The sequence below is a fragment of the Apteryx mantelli genome, chromosome 20 (genome assembly GCF_036417845.1).
Source record: "Apteryx mantelli isolate bAptMan1 chromosome 20, bAptMan1.hap1, whole genome shotgun sequence".
Lineage (NCBI taxonomy): Eukaryota > Metazoa > Chordata > Aves > Apterygiformes > Apterygidae > Apteryx > Apteryx mantelli.
Genome location: NC_089997.1, coordinates 6732236 through 6754636, shown reverse-complemented (window position 1 = coordinate 6754636; position 22401 = coordinate 6732236). Strand labels below are relative to the sequence as shown.

Below are 22401 nucleotides of genomic sequence, written 5' to 3'. Positions count from 1 at the left end.
GATCCTAGAGCCATAACTGAGTTTGGTAGGTCAGAAGGTTTCCTGACCAGCACAGTAACAGAAATGGAGATAAATGACTGACCCAAGTGGAACAACCCAACCTCACCTTTCCACTGTGGGTTTAAATGACTTCCACAGTGAAATATCAAAAAAATTAACATAAGCTTAGAGGCTTAAAGGTAGCAAATGCTGACATTGTTTCAAGTTTTTTGTTATGGTGTTTTAACAAACTCTTTCTCAATTTTGTTCCCACTACATAATTCATTGCTGTTTTAACAATCCTAGAAAGGCAGAGATGGCTACACAAACTCTTATAGATTTTTTTTATCTGAAAGGATAGACAACACGTTTCTTTGGTCTTGAGTCATGGAAGGAATACTATGGATTAAATCAACATGTCCTCATAGTCCCTAAATAGTCCATATCCCTCACTTGCACTAGTACACCTTCTCAATTAGTGCTGAAATACATTCTCTTGCATTTCTTGATTTAATGGGAGCACACTATATTCTGAAGTCTTCATCCTACCACACAGCAAAAGAGGCTGTACAAGTCTCTGCAAAGCTCTCCTAAATATCATGATTTGCCTCAGTATATTTCTCCAGTGCTGAAAACGCCTGTTCTCCTAAGAATAAAAGTAGATGATGATCAGGAATGTATTCTGTAGTTCCTAGACCCCTACACAATATATATAATGTATTTATGTATATACATATGTGTGTGTGTGTGTGTGTATATTTACATATGCATATATATATATATATATACACACACATGTATATATACCTATTTCATGACAGAGCACTTGTATAGAACAACAGAGTCACCACACAACTGTGTGAACTGTGTTTTCATAGGCCATTTGTACAGGCTGATAAATACTTGTTTTTAAATGCAACAGCAGGCTCTTTCTTTCGGCATGCAAAATATCCCAAACAAAGCATGAGGAACATCACTTGTACCCTTTGCACCACTGTTCTCCATTCTTTCAGCCAGGTGGCCTCCAGCTAATTTCCCACACCCTGCATTGCTTACTCCTCCATTCCACATCTTGCCAGTTTGGCTACAAAGGTGTTATGGAAAGGCATGTCAAAGGCCTTCCTAAATCCAAGTTATACAGCATGCAGCGCACTCCCCTTGTCCCCACAGCCAGTCATCCCATCACAGAAGGCAATTAGGTTGGTCAGGCACAATTTGTCTTCGATGACTTCACTCTGGCTGTTCCCAATTCCTCCATGTGGCTGGAACCAGCTACCAGGAAGATTTTTCTCTCCAGGCACTGAGGTGACTCTGATCAGCCCATCACTCCCCAGATCCTCTTTTCTCTCCTTCTTGAAGATGGATACAATGTTTGGTGGGGAGGGCGGGGGGCCAGGCAACAGCTATGGTGCTGTGCCAGCTCCTGCTGCACCACTAGTCACTGCAGTGTGGGGAGAGGGGCAGGGGACAAGGCAGCACGGGGGTGGCAGCAGATCAGCAGCGGCAGTGGGGGCTGCAGTGAGGGGTCGTGGCCGGTGTTTCTGCAGCGCAGCTGCTGTTGTATTCACCTCACATGCAAAAGTCCCACACTGACCCCAGGCAGAAACAGGCCATTTCCCTGGAGCCTGTGCCACCCTCCCAGCAGGACAGGGACATAGGAGGAGGGTTCTCTGTCTGTCCTGGTGCTCAGGGCAGCTCCCCGAGGCTGGCGCAGCTTTGCTTGAGGGACCTCTTGGTCCTTGGCCTCTGCTTTGGCATGACTGGTGCAGGTACAAAAGCTTGTCAGGCAGGGCTGGGAGAGCTCCCCTGGGATTTTCCCTTTTGCAGTGGAGCGGTGAGGAGCATCATGGCTCCCATCTGTGTCCCGTCCCTGTGCCCACTCAACCTTCCTGCCTCACATACAGCCCATGGCCCAACTGTGCAGGCACCGCATAGGACAAGGTGCATTCTGGGTTGGGGAAACGTCCCCCCAGCATGGTCCCCATGATGGGGCCCTCAGTGCACCATCCCTCCACAGCCCTCCTGCTCTGGCAGCCTCCCCCAGCACCCGGCGCCTGCCCAGCCCGGCCATATCCCAGGCAGGGGTGAGCACAGTGCCGTCCTCCAGGGTCTGCCAGGGTCTGGACTGGGAGAGAGGTTGGGCAGGGCTCACTGTTCCCCTTGATACAGGCCCTGAGCCCAGCAGGACAGAGCTGTCCAGGCAGCAAAACTCACCATAAACCTGGGGTGGGCAGCCAGTGCTGGAAACAGCCAATGTGAGAAGCTGGTCCACGATGAATGTCCTGGGACACCTTCCCAGATGGTCCATGCAACCAAGGGCACAGACTGGCCTCCTCTCTTCTGTGCCCGGCATGTCTTGGTTCCCCTCCACGAGACCTGGCTCTGCACCACAAACCCACTGGTGTGTGTCCTCACCCTGCCTCTTCACACAGCTTAGCTAATATTGGCATTTTCCTCTCCCGGGCCCTTTCCAGACCAGAACAGCCCCTCCCTGGCTCTCCCCACCTCCCCTGCCCTCTCCCCAGCCCACCCAGCACAGCAGCCCAGGCTGGGGTGGCCCAGCAGCAGTGGCCACCGCAGGGTGCTGCAGAGCTCGGGGTAGTCACAGCACAACCCAAGCCCCACTGTGGGCACAGCAGCTCCGGGGGGCAGGAATGTGTATCAGCTGCCCCATCAACCTCCAAGCTGGAACTGGCCCCCGTGCCACAAGGACACAGAGGACAGTGACACTCTGTGTCCCTTGGTCTTGTGTCCAGGAGATTCCCTACCCCCAGACTGCCTGCAGCCCTCCATGCCACTTGTCTCTCCAGGACAGCACAAGAGTCCCTGCCCTGAGGTTCCTCAGGCAGCTCCTGCTGCCCCAGGGACGCAGCAGCCTGCCCTTAGTTGACATGCAGAGAAACAGATTTATGTTTCTATTTTTTCCTCCTTGGAAGCGCACAATTGCTCCTTTCCTCTTCTCCACGGACATCCCTGCTCCCCAGAGAGCCTTTCCCCAGGTGAGTGCATCAGTGCTGGCCTGCCGGCTGTTCCTGGACCCTCCCCTGTGCTTCCCAGGGGGCCCTGAACTGGTGGTGCTGCTCTGCAGAGCGAGCAGGCTGTGGGGCCCCAGGACCCTGAGGTGACTCCACGCTGGCCATAGTGGTCGGGGTGGGGAGCAGACCCAGCTGGATGTGCATCACTGCACATGACAAGCCCCTAGCAAAGGGTTTGTGGCTGTGGACGATGCTCTGAGCAATCACAGGGCATTTCAAAAGGCTCAGGCTGTGTTCAGGTGTGTCCGTAGATCCAGACCACGGTTTTCCATTGAAGGTGGCATGGACCACTCTCCAAGCTCCCCTCCCTGTTCCTGCAGGGTCCACACTGCAGGCATCTGTCACCAGCCCTGTCATATGGGAGACAGTCCCAGGCAGATACCACCTGACCATTCACCATCTCCAGGAGCACTGGGCACCCTCAAGTGAGAGCTGAATCCAGCCTTCATTCCCTAACACATCACCCCATGAGCTCATTGCTTTGAGCCCATGGAGAGCCCTGGAAAAGGCCCTTTCTGTGTGAAAGTCCTTGAGTGCAATCTTGGCTCCAGCTTTCAAACAAGAGCCCAACCGTCAAATACTACAGTGAGGAAATCCCCTTTTATTAGAGAGATGCCAGCTCTGACACAGCGATAGAAACATTTACAGAAGGCCTCTGGGTCAGAAAGACAGGGTTAACACCTCTGGAGAAGTGGGATGAAATCAAACACTTCTGCACAAACATTATTATGACAGAGAGAATGCCCAAAGCACAGGAGTTACCTGAGATAAATTAAAAATTGCTTGTGAAGAGGGATGGGCAGCTTATTGATGCTGATCTTTTACCAAATAAATCAGTTCCTTCAGTGCCTCCTTGAGCTCCTTGTTCCTCATGTTGTAGATGAGGGGGTTCACTGCTGGAGGCAGCACCGAATACAGAACGGCCACCACCAGATCCAGAGCTGGGGAGGAGATGGAGGGGGGCTTCAGGTAGGCAAATGTGCCTGTACTGATTAACAGGGAGACGACAGCCAGGTGAGGGAGGCACATGGAAAAGGCTTTGTGCCTGCCCTGCTCAGAGGGGATCCTCAGCACAATTGTGAAGATCTGCACATAGGACAGCACAATGAAAACAAAACACCCCAAAGCTAAAAAAATACCAACCACAAGAACCCCAACTTCCCTGAGGTAGGATTCTGAGCAGGAGAGCTTGAGGATGTGGGGAATTTCACAGAAGAATTGGCCCAGGGCATTGCCTTGGCAGAATGTTATTGAAAATGTGTTCCCAATGTGCAGCACAGCATAGAGAAAACCAGTGCCCCAGGCAGCTGCTGCCATTTTGACACAAGCTCTGCTCCCCATGAGGGTCCCATAGTGCAGGGGTTTGCAGATGGCAACAAAGCGGTCATAGGCCATGACAGTGAGAAGAGAATACTCTGCTGAAAAGAAGAAAAAGAAGAAAAAGACTTGGGCAGCACATCCCGAGTAGGAAATGGCCCTGGTGTTCCAGAGGGAATTGGCCATGGATTTGGGGACAGTGGTGGAGATGGTGCCAAGGTCGAGGAGGGAGAGGTTGAGGAGGAAGAAGTACATGGGTGTGTGGAGGCGGTGGTTGCAGGCTACGGCTGTGATGATGAGGCCATTGGCCAGGAGGGCAGCCAGGTAGATGCCCAGGAAGAGGGAGAAGTGCAAGAGCTGCAGCTCCCGCGTGTCTGCGAATGCCAGGAGCAGGAACTCATGTAGTGAGCTGCTGTTGGATATTTGCTCCCTCTCAGCTTGAGGCACTGTCTGAGGAGGAAAAGGCATTGACAAGTTAGAGTAGGCTTCTCTGAGCAAATCCCATTCCCCTCCTCATAGTACCGTCCACACTGCCTCTCTCCTTTGCCTCCATTCAGCTCCCTTTCCTGAACTCTGGTTTGCGCTGAGTGTGCCATGCGGAGCAGGGGCCTCTGCCCATGGGCTCCAGAGGAGTCAGTCCAGCTCTACTGGGTGTGTAAATGGAGGTGTCAAACTGCCCTGTGTATGCGGTGGGGACACCTAGGGATGAGCACTGTGTGCTGAGTGAAGGTGACCTGGTCCAGTGACCCAGTAGGAATAGTCTCTGTTTACCACTCTAAGAGATGAACACAGCTCTCATGCCAGCTGTGTCTGAAGGAGAAGATGCTTGTGAGGGCTTCATCTGCCCCAGCCTTGCTCTCTTGAACAGAGATGCCTGTATCTGAATCAGTCACACCAGCTCCCACCCTGGCAAGGGAGAGAAACAGTGAAGTGAAGGCAAGGGGTGACCCAAACATTTCCATATGTCTGTTCCCCAGTGGGATCTACCCTGTCCTCCATCACATCGTGGGAGCATTCTTTGATGGAATAAAAATCTCTGGCATTTCAGTTGCTCTCAGCATGAGCACTTGAGCATCCCAAGAAGAAAAAGGGGCTCATGGTGACTGCATACAGAGTCAGAGTCAGAGGATCTGGTCTGTCCATGAAACTTGCTCCCTGCTGCCCTGTGCTTGCATCTCTCCCAGCTAAAGGACAATCACACTCACAAGTTGCTCTGAGAAAGAAACCAAACTGAGGTGAGGGCAGAAGAGTTCAGTTTCAAAGTGAACATTGCCAAATTCTTCTCTCTCAGCCCAGATATGGAGAGAGTGCTATGGAGAGCTCTTCAGAAGGTGTGATGAGGTTTCTGACTCACACAACCTGCACAAGGATTCTCAGCGACCACAAATATGCTGCGGGAAAGCTCTGGTCTTCTGGAGGGCATCTTGCAGCCTGGTAGCACCCCCCACAAACACAGTCAAGAATGCTAAAGAGGGGGGGGGATCTCCTTAAGGGAGACAGTCAGCTCATTCCCCATGAGTTGCCTGGGAGGTTGAAAGGGGACTTGGGCACGTCGCTGCCATGAAGACAACTCCACGCAGGACCTGCAGGGTAAATGCCTTAACTGCAGCTGAACACCCTTGCTTAACCCCAGAGAGCAGGAGAACAAGAACCAGACCAGCATGGAGAGGTAAGGAAACAAGGAGCAATACTGTGAGCCTCCTACCAAAGGGAAAGCAAGGAGGGAGAGACAGACAGGCAGTAAGGAAAGCCTTCACCTTCCCCAGCTGTGCACACCACCTCCCAGGTGGCAACACTGCAGGACAGTCGCTCTCAGCCCCTTGTTGTGCAGTGGGAAAAAGGCATGCTGCTGGAGATATGCCCCTCTGCTCTGCTGGAGCTCAGGCTGCTGAGGAGGGGGCTCATGCTCTGGACCCCATGGCCTTGAGGGCAGAGGCTCTGCTGGGTGGGAGCGGAGACACAGGGGGGCTTGCTTAGAGAAAGATGTCTGCAGTGTAGGTACTGTTGGAAGATTTCCAAATCCCCCCTCCTACAGAATTTCTATTTTCAGTTTCCCCTCACTCTCTGATTGTATCTCCATTGCCTGGAGCTTTCCCTCCTGGTAGCTGCTTCCCTGTCCCATGTCTTTTCCCCACCCGCACTCTGCAAACAGTAGGAAAATGAAAGCATAGACTCAGAAAAGATCCTTATCTTTAAGGTAACCACTGCAATGACTGTCCTCTTGAAAAGGCCCCTCAGAATGATCCTGGGGATGAGCTAGAGCTAAGAACAGCCCTGACCCACGCAGCACCCTCTCAACAGCAGAATGAACCTGCCCTGCTGGGGGTCACTCCTTCCACCCAGAGCTTCTCCCTGCAGCACCGTGGGGAGTTCCCCGGGCAGGCTGAGTGCTGACCCTCACAGGTGGCAGAATCACTGCTCTGGGCACACAGCACCCTGGGGTGCAGGGACACTGCTCTGAATTACAGCCCATGCAGACCTGGGTGCACTCCCTGGATTCGCAACCCTGCACCGTCCCTGGGAAAAGGTGGCCATGATGCCCTGTCCCTCTGATGGTGTGGCTGGGAATCCCTGCTCTAAAGCATCACTTGTGCCAAACAGGAGAAGCTGGCAGAGCCACCCTGACAGACCCTATCAGCTCTGGAAGGTGCCAGACTTAGAAGAGCCCACCAGGAACCACAGCAGTGTTGTCCTGCAGCCAGAGACTTACTGTGTGAAGCGCTGTGAAGATTTCTCCCTGCAGTGAGCTCTCAGCTGTCCTCCCATTCCCAACTGTCTTTAACTTCTGAGTCACTCATCTCATCCTGGTGTCTGTAGGCAGTGCCCTTAGTCTTGCTGCTCCTTTAAGAGGAGCTGCTCCTGCACAAAGCTGTCTCCCTGCAGCATCTGCCAGGTTGCCATGGGCTCCTGCAGTCCCAGGAGCCAGGCCCAGCTCAGGAGCAGAGGCCCAGCTGAAGACGTGACTTTCTCTGTCCCCTCTGCACTCTTGAGATGTTCCTGGGGCTTCAGGGTTGACAGTTCCTGAAACACCACAGAGTCACCCCTGGGAAATGTCCACTGAAGTAGACTGCAATAATCACCAATGGTCCCTCTCTAAACCCTGGAGAGGGACTGATTTCAGCATTGCCATTGGTTGCAGTTGCATTGCATCAGAGGATGGTTATCTAAGAGAAATGGAAATGGCCCACTCTAGAAAGGCCTGTTCCCATCTCATAAGAAGACAGGACGCCTAGGCAGGGACAAGAAGGGAGCTCATTTCCTCATGCTTCAGGGACCAATTTAGAGGAGTTAATCAATACACCTAATGCCCATTGAGAAATCCCTGGGATGGACTGTGATTCAGTTCCCTCCTGTGCACTCCACACTCATAGGGGGTGAGATCCCCCTCCCCAAGTGTTGGGGTGAACAAAAGGGATGTCTGCAGGCAATATCCCTCTTTTAGGGAATAACTTCTTTTCTGCTGAGAGGATTGTCAAGCATTGGAACATGTTGCCCAGGGGAGCTGTGCCATCTCTATCCCCGGAGGTTTTCAAGACTGGATCAAGCTCTCCGTAACCTGGTCTCACCCCAAAGCTGACCTTGCAGTGAGCACAAGGTTTTGCTAGAGGCCTCCTGAGGTCCCATTCAACCCGAAAGAGTCTGTGATTCCTTCCCCTCTGGGTCTACTCTTGTTGATGTTAGGGAGAGCACTCAGTTCTCCTGACCATGGAAGTAAGTCAGATGCAAGTATGATCAGATCAATTAGCTTTCCTGTCCTTCTCCAGAGATGTGTAAATGCAGGGCTGCTTGGCAGGTTCCCCTGAATAACCCTGATCACTCCTTTGCTTCACCTTTTATTGTGTTTTTCTCTCCTTTACTCCTTCCAAGTTCTATCCTCTTACCATCCTCACACTCCCCCATACAAACAACCCACCTCTCTTCACCCTTTCCCCATAGGCCTTGGTTGTGCTTGCTTTGTACGCTCACTTGGCATTTCTGAGATGGTTGCCGTGGTAATTCCTACCTAGGTCAGCAATTCCATTCAGCTAGTACCTCCTTTTAGTACTTGTAGTGTCCTGCAATTCCTCATGCTGTTGTCTTGTTAGAGGCACCACAAGTCAGGGTGAGCCATCTACATACACACATTAACAGCTGACACAATGAACTTCACTATGGGGGACCTAGAGAAACTTGGAGATTCAGCCAAAAGAAACCTCAGGAAGCTTTACAAAGAGAAGTGGCAAGTCCTGCCCATGGGGAAGAATAACCCTGTACATCAGGACAAGTTGGGACCTGACCAGCTCAGGAGTGGCCTGAGGAGAAGGGCCTGGGTGTTACGAGGGATGCCATATGAGCCAGTGGTACATGCTCACTGCAAATAAGGCCAGATGCCTATGGGGCTGCATTAGGAGGAAGGTGGCCACCCAGACAAGGAGAGTTATTATCCCCCTCAACTCAGCCCTAGTGTGTCCCATTTGGGGGTTCCCAGGAGCTTTTCATGATAGTGGGGGACAGAATGGGAAGGGGAAACAACTTCAAAATGCAGCTTGGGAAGTTCAGACTGGACATTAGGATGAAGAACTATCACTCAAAGAGTATTGCTGTGGTGCAACAGGTCACCAAAAGGGAGTCTGTGATCAGTCCATGGCTTTGTATTTCAAAGAATAGCCCGTGAGGATGGAGAGATATCAGTGAAGGGAGGGAGATCCCGGGTGAGAGCAAGGTGGGGAAGCAGGCTGGGTGTCTACAGTCTGCAGGGACACAGGCGCAGGTGTGGGACAGCATAGGACGGCCTGTGGTGGAGATGGCTGAGGGTGCTGCCAAGGCTGAAGGGCTCCGACAGAACTGAGGTCTTTGTCCCCTTGGCTGTTGTCTCTGCCACTGAGCCTACCAGGAGACACCAGGGCCTCATTGCCCCCTTGCCCTCCCTGGGGACCCTGACAGGTGTCATATCATTGTCCTGCACTCAGCGTTGCACACCCTCACCTGCACACTGACACCAGGAAGAACCCTGGGCAATGCATGAGTGAAAGGATCTCCCTTCCAGAGCCTCAGTGGCCATGCTTGGCTTTTTGGTTTGATAAAACACATGAAGGGTTTACATGGCATCAGAGCCACCTGCACATTGCCTTTGCCTACTTGTAACCAGGGATTACAATTTTCTGCTCTAGTCAGCCCCTGGGGAGTTGTTGTTGCCAATGGCCCTCAATGGGACCCATTAATGCTCTGCAAAACTTTGGGGTTTGCTTCTGACTTGGACTTCTTGAACGTTTTGCTAAATCTCATCTCAGTAGCTGAGGTTCACGGACTCAGCACCAAATACACCATGGGGCTCATTAAAATGCAAAAAGCCCTGATGAAACACATCTCTCCCTGTAATTTTCTTCAAGTCTTGCATGGCTAATTGGAGAGGTTTCAGGAGTGGAGACTTCAATAACATACAAGTATTTCTGCTTTTAAAGGGTATTATTATTATTATCATTATTATTATCATTATTATTCAGCTACAGAATAAGTGACAGGAACATTCTCCAATTGATATCAATCCAGAGGGTCTCCCTTGAAGTCTGGACATGTAGGAAAAGCAGTGTCCCAGAGGTCAGGCACTTTTTGGTCAACCTTCCTCCCCATCTCCCCAACCCTGCCATTTCTCTCATCAGCCACCTGGGCCTTACATCACTCTGGTTAAAAGCTACCCTTATTCCAGTGAAGTCTGCAACTGAATGTTACAGCTCATCTGCCCCAATTCCCACCTGCTTTCCTTAGACAACTAGCTGCAGATACAGCAGGATTTCTCTTAACTGCAAACAAAGAAAAATAAAATATGATACAGTTTATAAAAAATAAAATGCACTCCTCAACTGCATGCTGAGTCCCAGCTTTCTCCAATGAGGTCCACTTTCCACAAGGGACAGCCTTAATAAAAATCTTTTTAATAGAGAGGAAATGTTAGCTATAAACAGAATTTAGGACTTGGCTAAAGGGAGAGACTACTGAAAAGCAGAGCAAGTTTTAAACTCCCTGAAGTGCAAATCAGCAGCTAGGTTCGGCTTTGTCAATTTGAATGAACAAAGAGTTAGGGGAGGTGTCACAATGTTGTAATGTTGCAATGTCCAGATAATGTGCTGTAAAGGTGATGTTAGACACTGTCAATTTAATCAGGGCATGTGGAAATGGGAGAGAGAGATGTACAGCTCCTGCGGGTCCTGTGCCATGCCGGGGGCCATGCTGCTCTTGGGGATCCCGGACCAGGCTGTGTTTCTGTACAAAAGTCTGGAAAAGCCTTGGTGCAAGCCCTAGAGAAGAGGGATTTCCCTGGGTGCTCAGAGCAACCCAGGCAGAAATTTGGGTTGCTGCAAGAAACACATCACACCCACCCCCAAACCCACTGCTCTCCCTGGAGACCTTCCTGGACCCTCAGGCAAGGGGGCAGGAGGGGGTGTGGGGGCACAGCCGTATCCCAGACTAGCCTCCATCAAGCCTTCAGCTCCACAACATGTCACAGCTTCAAGTGAGCTCTCTAAAGCAACACTTCCCATGCCCTTGGTGTGCAGAGAAGAGTGAGTAGACACAGAGGAGACAGGGGAGAGAAAGGGCAGAGACCCCAGGGTGCAGAGCAGGGCTCACAGTGCCATAGACGGAATGCCAGACACTGAATAAGCAACCGAAAAATGAGTAAACGCATCCTTCCCTTTGCAGTGACTTGGAAAGCCACATCTCTGACAGGATTCAAGGGGATGGAGTCTCCCTTCTGCAAGATTTGCCCCAGGACTGTGCAGAGACTAGGAAGAGCACGAAGGTTGGTTGCAGGGATGCTCTCAAGCTTCAGCAGCTGCAGAGCTGGGAGCTGGTCATCTCACCAACTTCTGAATGAGTCAAAATGCAGGTCCTGAGGCATTTCGCTGCCTCATAGACTCTGCACCGGAGCCTGGACAGCAGCACAGCAGTACATGGGCATGTCCTGAGAAGCCCAGGGTCAAAACTGTGGGAGATCCAGGGTACCAGGGCGGCACAACTCCCAGGGGTGTCCAGGGTGCCAGGGAGTGTACCCAGGGAGAAGCACTGCCCCAAGGCGACACTGAAAAGCACAAGGACCAATTGAAGCCCAGAGATGAGAATTGTCTTTCCGCAAACTCAGCCAGAAGGAAAGCTGGGAAAAATTCATGGGAAATGAGAAAACTTGCCCAGACTTGCTCCCTGGCCTCGCCATGGCTTTGGAGCCTGGCAGAGATCAGGGTCCTGGATAAAGCCCTCTGGATGATGTGTCTGAGGGGCATGTTTGCTTTTTTCTGGCGGATCATCTCTATCTTAAGCACTGCAGACTGAGAAACCTTGTTGAGGGCTTTTAAAAGCAGAGTGTGGCTTTAGTGTCTGAAAGAGGAAGGCTACATCCTGTCCCACATTGTCCTACATCCTACTTCTCCAAAAAGAGTGACCCACAGCAGAAACCAGTTTTGAGGCTCACCAAAGCATCTCAGCCCGTGGCCACACTTTGTGATGTTTCATCCCATGTGACTTTGATCTCAGCTTTGAAAAATGCCAAACCCCAGACTAATCCCAAAGCCCTGGCTTCCCACACAGGTCTGCCCAGCGCAGACACCTGTCAGTGCAGGGGTGCAGAATCGACTTCTCCAGTGCCCCATTTGAGATATTTCACAGTCTTTGACACCATCTGGAGACATTCCTGAAGGATTTATCAGCAAGTTTTGGAAAATAACTGTGGTGAAGGGAGGTGACTGCTTCCAGGATGTTTTAAGGGAAATCCCTCTGCTCTCTCCCTGGCTGTGCCATCTCCATGGCAGTGACCTACTGAGCCCCCAGATGACATGAGCTGAGGTCACGGTGGGACGTGCCGCATCACAGGGAGGTCTCCCTGGTGACGCAGCGGTGCCCTCACATCTCTGCAAGGCCCAGTTGTTGCTGGGCACTGCTGATGCACTCCTCACTGCTGCCCTTTGGAGCCATGCCATGGTAAGGAGGAGGGACGGGAGCCATGCTGGGACCCTCACCAACAGGCAGAGGAGCAGGGGCATGTTGGAGAGGTGTTTTGGGTGATGAGATGGGAAGAGTGTCCTTCGTCCCCGGCTGGAGAGGTGAAACGAGGACAAGGGGGCAAGTGAGATGGAGGACTGATGGACGGATACTATCAGCCCGCACTGCTGTTCCTTGCTCCCAACGCTCCTGAGGCTCTCCAACAAGGGTAAGGGCTTCAGGAGCTCCTTCCCAAGGTGTGGCACTGAGACTGTTAACTGCAAAAACTGCTGTGGATCCCAGGTTGTGGGGGTGGCTGGTCAGGGCTGGGGGCTGCTGCAAGAGCTCTGCCTGAGGGTCCTGATGGGGCAGGAGGGATGAGAGGACACTGCCCTGCCCTGCCCTGCCCTGCCCTGCCCTGGGGGCAGCAGCACGCTGCCTGCGGGCTCTGGCGCCATGGCCAGACCCAGGGCCCCCACGCCGGTGCTACGGCTGCCACCAGCACACGCCCCAGCACTGCCCCCCCATGCCCCGCACGGCCCCCAGGGCGCAGGGCAGCCAGCAGCCCCGCGGGGACCCTGCCACACAGCCCAGCCACGCCGGGGCAGTGGCTGCACCCCGGGGCCCCGCACTGCCCGCCCACACGGTGCTGCGCTGCCCCCAGGCCCCGCCGCGCCCCGCACTGCCCGCCCACAACATGGCACCCGACCGCAGGGGATGGGGCGGAGCTGGCCGCCAGGGCAGGAGGGCCCAATGTTGCCATGGCATCGCCCAGTGCAGCCCTCCTATTGGCTGTCAGGAGGAGGAAGGCGGGCATCGATTTCACTGATGGCTCCGTCAGCCAATTGCAGTCCAACATGTGGAAAAAAAAGACATCAAAGAAAGAGGTGAAAGAGGAGCAGGAGCAAAGCAGGCGAGAAGGGATCGGGAGAGAGAGCGGGAGCAAGTGGGTTTGGTGGGGGCTGCGGGCGTGTTCTAATGGCGGCGGGTGCCCTCTTGCCGGGGCGGGGGCAGCGGTGCTGGCGCCGGGGCTGCTTTGCTGCAGGAGCTGCAGCAGGGGCTGGTGGGGCCGTGAGCAGGGGCCAGAGCGACGTGGGCCAGAGGGGGGAGCTGCCCTGCAGCCAGACGTGGCGGCCTGCCGCGAGCAGCTGGGCCGGGGCGGCTCGGTGGGGTTTGGGGGCAGGAACCTTTGGCCCTGTGGTGGCTCTGGGATCCCTGTTAAAGCGTTTCCCTGAGCTGCTGCTGCCAGCGCAGCCCCAGGTGCTGCTCGGAGCTGTGTTTGGGAGGTGCTGGGCAAAGTGTGAGCAGGCTGCTGGTGTCCTCGTGAGGTGCCCTTCCCAGTGGTCTCTGTCCCTGTGTGTCATGCTGTGCCCCAGCCATTGTTTTTGCTCCCTGCCTCTTGCTTTGCCCTGAGACCTGTGAGCCTGGCAGCAGGGTGAAGGGTGTTTCCAGAAGAGCTCTGTAAGTGTGAGCTGTTTTGCTTGTCAAGGGCCTTGAAAGTTGATGACCGGCCAGTGCTTGCACTTGCTGTTGTTATTTCCATGCTTCTAGGTCAGGGTGAAGAGTTGCTGAATTGTGGCTCTGCTGGTTTGACCGAGTGAGATGCCCTGGCCTGAGTCCTTCCGTGTGTCTCCAATTGTCAGGGCATAAAATAGGAGAATGCTGGTTGTCCTGGATGTGTAGAGGATTTTCTGGTTTTGTTGAGCATTGGGGAAGGAACCAGACTTCTGAGTTGTGGGAAGGCTTCTCCCTCTCACTGGAACAGGAGGCCCTGCTGTCTTGCTACGTGTAGAGACTACCTAGGCAAAAGCTAATCTTATTTTGGTGTAGTAACTGGTACGTAATGGGTGTTTTGCTGCACTATGAGCACTGTGAAGCCACGAGGTGAATCAGGGAGGCCATTCTGGAGCTGGCTCAGCCTTGGGGGAAGGCAGGGGGAGCTGCAGGTGGCAACAGCCCCATGGTCAGGGTGTGGGTAGAGAGGTCACCACTGTCTGTGAGAGCTATGCCAGAAAATCACCAGTGTCAAATCAAGTCTTTGTAAGTGGCTGACAGGCCAGCAGGAGGCACATGGCTCAGCTGTTGATGATGAGGTCACTTCTGCCTGAGTAGCTGATAGGCCATCTGGAGGAAGAAGACTTGGCTGTAGATTGTGAGGTCACTTCTGACTGCTAACCTGATTGGATAGGAGCAGAGATGTGGCTTGAAAGGTGATTGTGAGGTCACTTCTACCTGAGCAGTTGATAGGGCAGCAGCAGGTCCACGTCTGGGATATGAGTTTTTGAGATCTCTTCTGCCTGAGGAGCTGATAAGGCAGGATTGGGCTCATGGCTAAGGAACTTACAGTGAGGTAATTTCTGTCTCAGAGTCTTCTAGGCCAGTGACAGAGACATGGCTGTGAAGGTGAGTGTGAGGTGATGTCTTTCTGAGTCCCTGCTAGGCCAACAGCAGGCAGTTAGGCATGGGCGTTGCTTGTGAGGTCTCTTTTGTCAGAGGAGCTGCTAGGCCAGCAGTAGTTGATGGCTGGGGAAGTTATTTGGAGGAAAGTTCTGTCTCTGAAGGGCATAGGGCAGCAGCAGGCATGTGGTGGGGGTATGGACTTGTGAGGTCTCTGTGTGAGCAGCTTAGAGGTGAGGAGAAGACACATGGCTTGGCTATTGGTGGTGAGGTCACTTCTGGGTTTCTGGGAGATGAGTAGTTAATCAAAGCAGTCAGAGCCATTTCTCCACTTTGTGCCTATGCAGACCCTTGCAAACAGGCGAGATGCCCCCTCAGGCCTCTCATGGCAATGGGTGGCTCTGAGACACCTGTCCTTGGTCAGAGGTGGAGGCAGCATCTCCAAAGCCGCTGGTCCCTTTGCCCAGAGTCTCAGAATAGCAGATTCCTTCAGGCTGCAATGGGGGAGACATGGATGTAGGGATGCAACGCCCTGCTCAAGGCAGGTGGCAATAGAGGAGGTATCTTGTGGCCTTTTCCAGTGAAGTTTTGATTATCTCCAAGGATGGAGATCTGAGAACCTCTCTGGATCCCTGTGCTGCAGTTGAGTTTCTCCTCATGGAGAAAAAGGTTTCTTGTTAACATCTAAGAAGAGTTTCCCATTGTTCAATGTGTCCCTGTTTCCTCTCTTGCTCTTAGTGTGCACCTCCAAGAAAATCTGGCTCCATCTTCTCTGTGCCCTCCATAAGGTAGCTGTACACAGCATGAAGATCCCCCGTGGCCTTCTCTTGTCTAGGCTGAACAAACCCAGCTCTTGCAGCCTCTCCAGCCCCTGACCATCTTGGTGTGCCTGTGCTGGACTCCCTGCTGTGTGTTAGTGCCTTTGCAGAACTGGACAGCCCAAACGGGAGCTGGTATGCAGACATGGTCTCCCCTGTGCCAAAAAGAGGGGTAAAACGTCTTGGTGGCCCTGCTGGCTGTGCTCTCACCAGTACAGCTCAGCATAGAGGGGAGACATTGGCCCCTGCCTGTTGTGACTATGTAAGGCCAGCAGAACTGCCAGTAACACTCCGATTCTTTCTTTCTTTCTTTCTTTCTAGTTTGCTCCACTCATGAGGTTCCCAGTGCAGTGCTAGAGCCCCTGAGGGTGGAGGCAGGGTGCCAGGGTGTGTCCCTGTACCTGTCAACATCTTGGCCAGCGTCGTGAGCCCTCTGTGAAAGCAGCTGCAAGTGACTGAGAAGAGGCTACATATGGATGCAAAGGCTTCCATAAATGCGCCTGGCTTGCCTGGGTGACTTGGGGTGTGGGTTCACCTCCTGGTACCTCTGCTGTGCTGCAAATTCCATGTCCCACAAATGCTGTTACTGCCAGCCCGCTCAGCAAATGCTGTTGTGCCCCCTCCTTTTCCTCGAAGGTTGTGGTGCCGTATAGGATGAGTCCAAGACCCTTATAATAAATGCCAGCATGTCTTGAGTGCCTTTGTGTGAGTGCCCCAAAGCCTCTGTAGCTTGACCTGAGGAAGTCTCAGAGCTCTTGGGCTGCTGGTCTGTGAGGGGTGAAGATGTGCTGTGGGCCAGGTTGTCCGTGGCACTCAGCCCTCAGTGCTCTGTGAAGCCAGCTGTGGAGTCGGGACTGCTGCTGCAGAGGCTTCACAGCCAGGAGAGCTGCATTTCAGCAGCCATCCAGTGTGCGGCTGTCTCATTGCTTGGGCCTCATGTCAAAGCCTCTGCCCCCTTTTTCCCTTCCCCAGGGCTCCTTGTCCGAGTAACTAAAGGAAAGGAAGCGAGGTTACTTTGGGCTCAGGAGGCCTTCAGGACTCTCAACTGTTTCTGTGTTCTATCTGTATCTTTTATATTACTAAAGAAAATCCCCATATCCCCATCCCTAGCTGGAGGTTCCTGAGGGGATGGACGTGGAAAGTAGCATCCTGCTGTGCCCAAAGAAAGTAGGATCCTTCCCTCTGAAAAGAGCAGCATCGCCCAAGGAGGCAGCTCTGTCCCTGATCTTGTGCTGCTCGTTTGCACATGCCTTGTGAGCCTAGAGTGCCTTGGCCACCTTGTGGGGTTACCACAAGAGCTTCCCTGTGTGTCTGTGTTGAGGAGCAAGGGAAGGCAGTGAGCAGAGCAGTGGCTGGGGAGTGTGCAAGTGGCAAGTGTCCTGCAGGCATCTCTTCTTGCTGGCACTTGGTTGTATCTAGCAGAAGAGCCAGCTCTGTGGGGCCGAGACAGTGTGTTTGTAGAGAAGGTGGCAGAGCAGAGGTCTGGCGTCAGGTTGATGGATGGTGCAGTGCTGAGTTGATGTGACAATGTCAGATACCCTTTGCAGTGCAGCTGCTGCCTCAGCTGATCTCTGTCCCTAGAAATGCACTAGAAATGGAAGTGGCATCCTGCTGTCATTGTGTAGGTGCTGCAGTGCAAAGGCTCCCAGCTGGGACTTGATGGTACTAAAGGAAAAGCAAGACCAATCATTCCCTTTTGTGATTTGTCCCCAGGGTGACAGAGTGGAGCTGTGCCATGATCTGGAGAGAGTCTTGCCAGGAGATGAAAGCTGTTTTCAGAAGACTGTTCTGTATGGAGTGATAACAGCGTAATCGACGGACATGAGAGTGTCCCAGGTGAGCTTCTCCTCTGTGAAGGTTTGCACTTTTCAGATCCCTTGTGACTCAGTACCAGATAGGTCAGCAGCAGGCAGGTTGATGCCATTTGCACTTGTGAGGTGAGTTGTGCCTCTGCAGCTGGTAGGCCAACAGCATGGCCATAGCTTTAGTGATGATGGTGAGGTGCCTTGTGTCTCAATGCCTCATCAAAGAGGAGCAGGCCCATTGCTGCTGTTTGTGCTTTTGTGGTCAGTTGTGCATCAGTATGTGACTGGCGATCAGCATGCACATTGCTGCTGTTTGTGCTGGTTTAGGGCAATTGTGCCTGAGACACTAACAGGCGAGGAGCAGTTATATGGCTTCATGGCTGATGGTGAGGTCACTTCGGCCGCAGCACCTGACAGTCCAGCTCGCTGCATATTCCTGCTCTTTGTGTTTGTGGAGTCATTCGACCTCACTGTCTGCTGGGCGACCAGCAGCCACTTTGGTCCTTATTGTACTTGTGAGGTGTCTTTTGCTTCAGTATCTGATTAGACAGCATCAAGCACATGACTGCTTTTGTGGTTGTGAGGTCACTTGTGCCTCAGTGCCTGATAGGCCAGTGCTAAGCCCATGGCTGCTGTTTGTTTTTGTGAGGTCACTTGTGGCTCAGTGCCTGATAGGCCAGTGCTAGGCCCATGGCTGCTGTTTTCAGTTGTGAGGTCACTTGTGGCTCAGTGCCTGATAGGCCAGTGCTGGTCATGTGGCTGCTGTTTGTGGTTGTGAGGTCACTTGTGGCTCAGTGCCTGCTAGGCCAGTGCTAGTTGCATGGCTGCTGCTTGTGGTTGTGAGGTCACTTGTGGCTCAGTGCCTGATAGGCCAGTGCTGGTCTTGTGGCTGCTGTTTGTTTTTGTGAGGTCACTTGTGACTCAGTGCTTGATAGGCCAGTGCTGGTCATGTGGCTGCTGTTTGTGGTTGTGAGGTCACTTGTGCCTCAGTGCCTGATAGGCCAGTGCTAGGTGCTTGTATGATTTCAAAGAGATGATATCATTATTGCATTTCTCCAAATGTCTGTGTTGTCATTGAAAATAAAGGCTATGGTTTCCTCAGAATGCTGCATCATTATTTATTAAGTGCTCATATTGTATCTTTAGTGTCATAACTGTATTATTACTTGGGAGATTCCAGTGTTTAAACACAGCATGCTTGAAATGAGGTGTGCCACATGAAACACAGAGTTGCTGAGGACAAAAAGTCTGTTGAAATAAAACCAGAGTCAATGACTTCATTGATCTTTTTCTTTTTTGTGGGTGCCGTCCTTCTGACAAAATAAAAAGGTTCCTAGCAATTTCTGTCCTTGAAAATGATCAGCTTTTTCCAAGAGCTCACAATTCCCCAAAGGTCTCGTTTTACTGATTTTTGCTGTTTTTGTTGTGAGATGGTCTGGTAAAATCAGCCTGTAAAGACCTTTATTTTCAGTCACTGCAAACTTGGATTAACTGGTGGTTATTCATTCACATTTACTGGATACTAACATCTATGTATTATTCCACCTTGCTTCTCTTGATGTTTTCTTCTTCTCTTCAGTAATCTTACTATTTGTTCTTGTCTAACCTTAGCTCTGTCGCCATACACCCATAATGAGCAGATGCTTTGTACTTCATGGTGCATTAACACTGAAGAATGTTGGTTTTGTTTCGATTGGTGCACTCATCTTATTTCAGTCACCTAATAGACAGCCATACAGCCTAAGGTGCTCTGCAGAAGCCCCAGGGAGTTGGAATCTCAGAGGGATCCTGACCCTAGGAACAGCATGACTCATGCCGCAGTAGCTCTGTCTCTCTCCACTGATTGCAGAGAGACTAGATGACCAGTTCAGGCTTAAAGCTGTTTAAATTAGTTATATGAAAAAGTGGAAGATAAAGTGAAATGATTTTCATGTCTATCTTGTCTGAGGTGCAGGAAGAGGCAATTTTCCATGTTTAAGTAGCATTGGCTTCTCTAAAACTTGGCCTCATAAACAAAAAGACTGCCTCTTACACACTTTGCCTTGCTAGAGTAAAGGAAGTAGTTATAAATCTGTCATTAAAATGTTAAGAATACAGGTGGAAATAAAGTTCATCAGGCAATCCAGGAGATGCCAGTAGCCATGATAAAATCTGCTCTTTCAGAATGAATGGGTAATGTCAGGCTGTATGATTTGTTGATAGCTATTAGTTTTGCTAGATACAAACAGTAAATAAAATGAGTTTTTTTTTTTCTGAAATGTTCCTCAAAAACCCCAAGCAATTAACATCTGGATCAGATTCCATTATACTTATTTTACCCTTCTCATCTAAACCATGGTCACTCTAGAGTCAAGTGGAGAGAGGTATGCTTCGCTAAATGGAGAGCCTTCCATTGCTAAGACACAGTCTAAACTGCCTGAATTCATCATCTTCTGTAGATGCCATTCTTTTTCCCCTGACTATGAAGGGGCAGCAGACAGTGACACTGATATGAACAGTTGCACTGCAGCAGTGGGATTCAGCTCCAGACAGCCAAGTCGAAGCGTCTGCAATGCAAGCGGTCTGAGCTCCCATTAAATTCAGCAGTGATCTGGCCAACAGTGTCCATGCAGTTTGCAGACCAATTTTGCTTAACGAATGTAGGGAAATGATTAGATGATGAAGCATGGGCATGTACTGCCATTTTTTAATATTCTAGGATATCTTAGATGTCTACATGGGGATGGAAGAAAAGACAGCAGACACTTCTGGCTCAGAACCAGGTGATTACATCTTCTTAGATGCTTCATAGGTGCCTATATTTAAGTAGTTGACCTCCATTGACTATAATGGAATCTTCTATGTGCCATGCACTGGTGCTCCACAAAGAATGAAAGTCTTGAGGTCCATTGAGCAGGCCCTAGAGCCATTCAGTAGCCCCATGTTCCCAGCCTGAGTCAGTGCCTTCTAGAGGGAAGAGATCTCAGTCCTCTTCCTTCACCTGCTCTCCAAGACAGAACAACTGCTGTCTGTAACCTCTTTTCAAGCCATTCTCCTAAATTATTTTACAACTTCCCCTCCACAGAGCTTTTCCCTACTTTTTGGATCTCCAAATCCTTATCAGCAGTAAAACTTCCTTGGCTTTGTATGTTCTGCTGTTGGATGGCTTACCTTCTGGCATGTGCTCTTGCCTGGAGCTTTTGAGGATCTCACAGGAGATCATGCTATTGGGGAAAGAGGTGATGATCTAGAGTGTAAGTTGAGAAGGCAGGAATAATTTTCCTTTTTTTCTTTTTTTTTTCATGCCTCAGTAACTGTGTCTGTTTGTTTGAGCAAAGGGAGAGACTAGATGAATTTCTGCCCTGATGCTAGGGGAAAGGAGAAGAAGGAGTTTGTCTAGACTTCTGCTTCCACCTTGTGTGAAACAAGTCAAGATGGAAAGATTCTACAAAAGGCTCGAGGAGCTCTCTGGAACAAGAAAAACAGAGCTAGGAGCACTCCCTTACCTAACTTGGGATGGCTACCATAGAGCTGTCTCTCCCTGAACTTCCTCTGTAGTCAGTGAAGAGAAACAGCTACTGTTGGCTACAAGTCATGTGAGCTAACCTAGCCCATTAGCTTAAGGTGAGGTGTATCCCTCTAGAAATGACTCACAGAGTGTGAAGGCAGGCTAAGAAAGGAAGCTCCGTTGGATGGTACCTTGTGCAGGCATCCAGTGGTATTCCAGATGCCCTGGGCATGTGCATATCATGTGCAGGAAACCTGTGCCCTTCTGAACACCTACACCTATCAAGTCATAGAGCTTCTTGTGTCAAAGTCACCTCAGCTTCACCTCAGTCACCTCAGCTCCCTCCCACGTTAATGACAGGCGACCAGCATCTTCACACCTCCACAGGGGGACTCATCCTACCTGTTTTAGGAGCCCATCTTAGAAGAGTGTCTGCCATTCTCTGCTGCGGCTCATTTTGATGACCAGGGAAGTCTCCATCTGAGACCATCTGATGTGGAGGAATGGTTAAGCGAGAGAGGGCATGATCTGATTGGGATGAGCAATCCCGTTCTCAGGGTAAGGGAAGGAATGTAGGCCAAGGCAAGCGAGCCTTGCAGCGGCCGAGCAAGCCTTGCAGCGGCCTTGAGCACTACAAAAGAAGGTATTCACAAAACTGGTAAACAAGTCTGGACGGAACTTGGTTCCATAAATGTTGATGGAGCGTGGACAGCAACCTTGCACCAATCATGTATCCGCTTTATACGTATGGACAGAAACTGTAACCAATCATGTAACTATTGCTAGCGCATGCATATTGCTTGTCGATATATATACTTTGTGTAAGCTCTAATAAAGGGAGAACGACCATACTCATATTGAGACTCATCGTTACTCCGGGCCCGTTCCCCCCACTCCGACAATCTGAGATTTGGATCATAAAAGATCGTTGAAGTGAATTGCAGGGGACTCACTCGTAAACATAGATTAAATTTGAGGATACTCAAGGAAATAGGTTTCTTATTTTGGAGGTCATTGAGTCCAACACCCCCCTCAAAGAAAAGCAAGCTATGTGGCTCATACTTTTTCCCCCTAGCTATCACCTTGATCTCTGTCATATCTCAAGTTATTTTCTCTCTCTACCACTTTCAAACACAGTATTTTCCAGATTTCCCTCTCTTTGTCATCCCCCAGCAACCTGTGTACATCATTAAAAAGAGTATCTTGCTCCCAGGCTCAGCTTACCCTGGGATGCAGGAGGTGACTGAAGTTCAGTTCTTCAGGAAATGGGGAATGGTTGCTTCATACAGGAATATCAGTGCTCACATATTTCATCGCTGATCAGGGAGAAATTTGGACTGTACCTGCTGGTACTCATTCCTTCTGTCTGAACAGAAGATAGCACCCACCCAAGGACACTCAAGCCAAGCCCATTACTGTCTTGAGTGAGCACCATGTGATCCATCACTCTCCTTGCCTGGGAGTCAGAGTGTGTCAAGAACTCACTATGTTTCTGCTTGAGAGCCCATCTCGTACTGCTGCTCAAAGTCCCCACTTTCAATCCCCATAGCAAGTTATTGTGGGGAGAAAAAGGAATTTTGGAATGATGAAACCACTTCCAGGGGCATCCAACA

At 51.1% G+C, this 22401-nt stretch overlaps 1 pseudogene; it reads right to left on the bottom strand.

Annotated features, from left to right (window-relative positions):
• LOC136993771 (scavenger receptor cysteine-rich type 1 protein M130-like) overlaps positions 1 to 22401 on the bottom strand; it is a 175886-nt pseudogene that overhangs the window by 22950 nt on the left and 130535 nt on the right.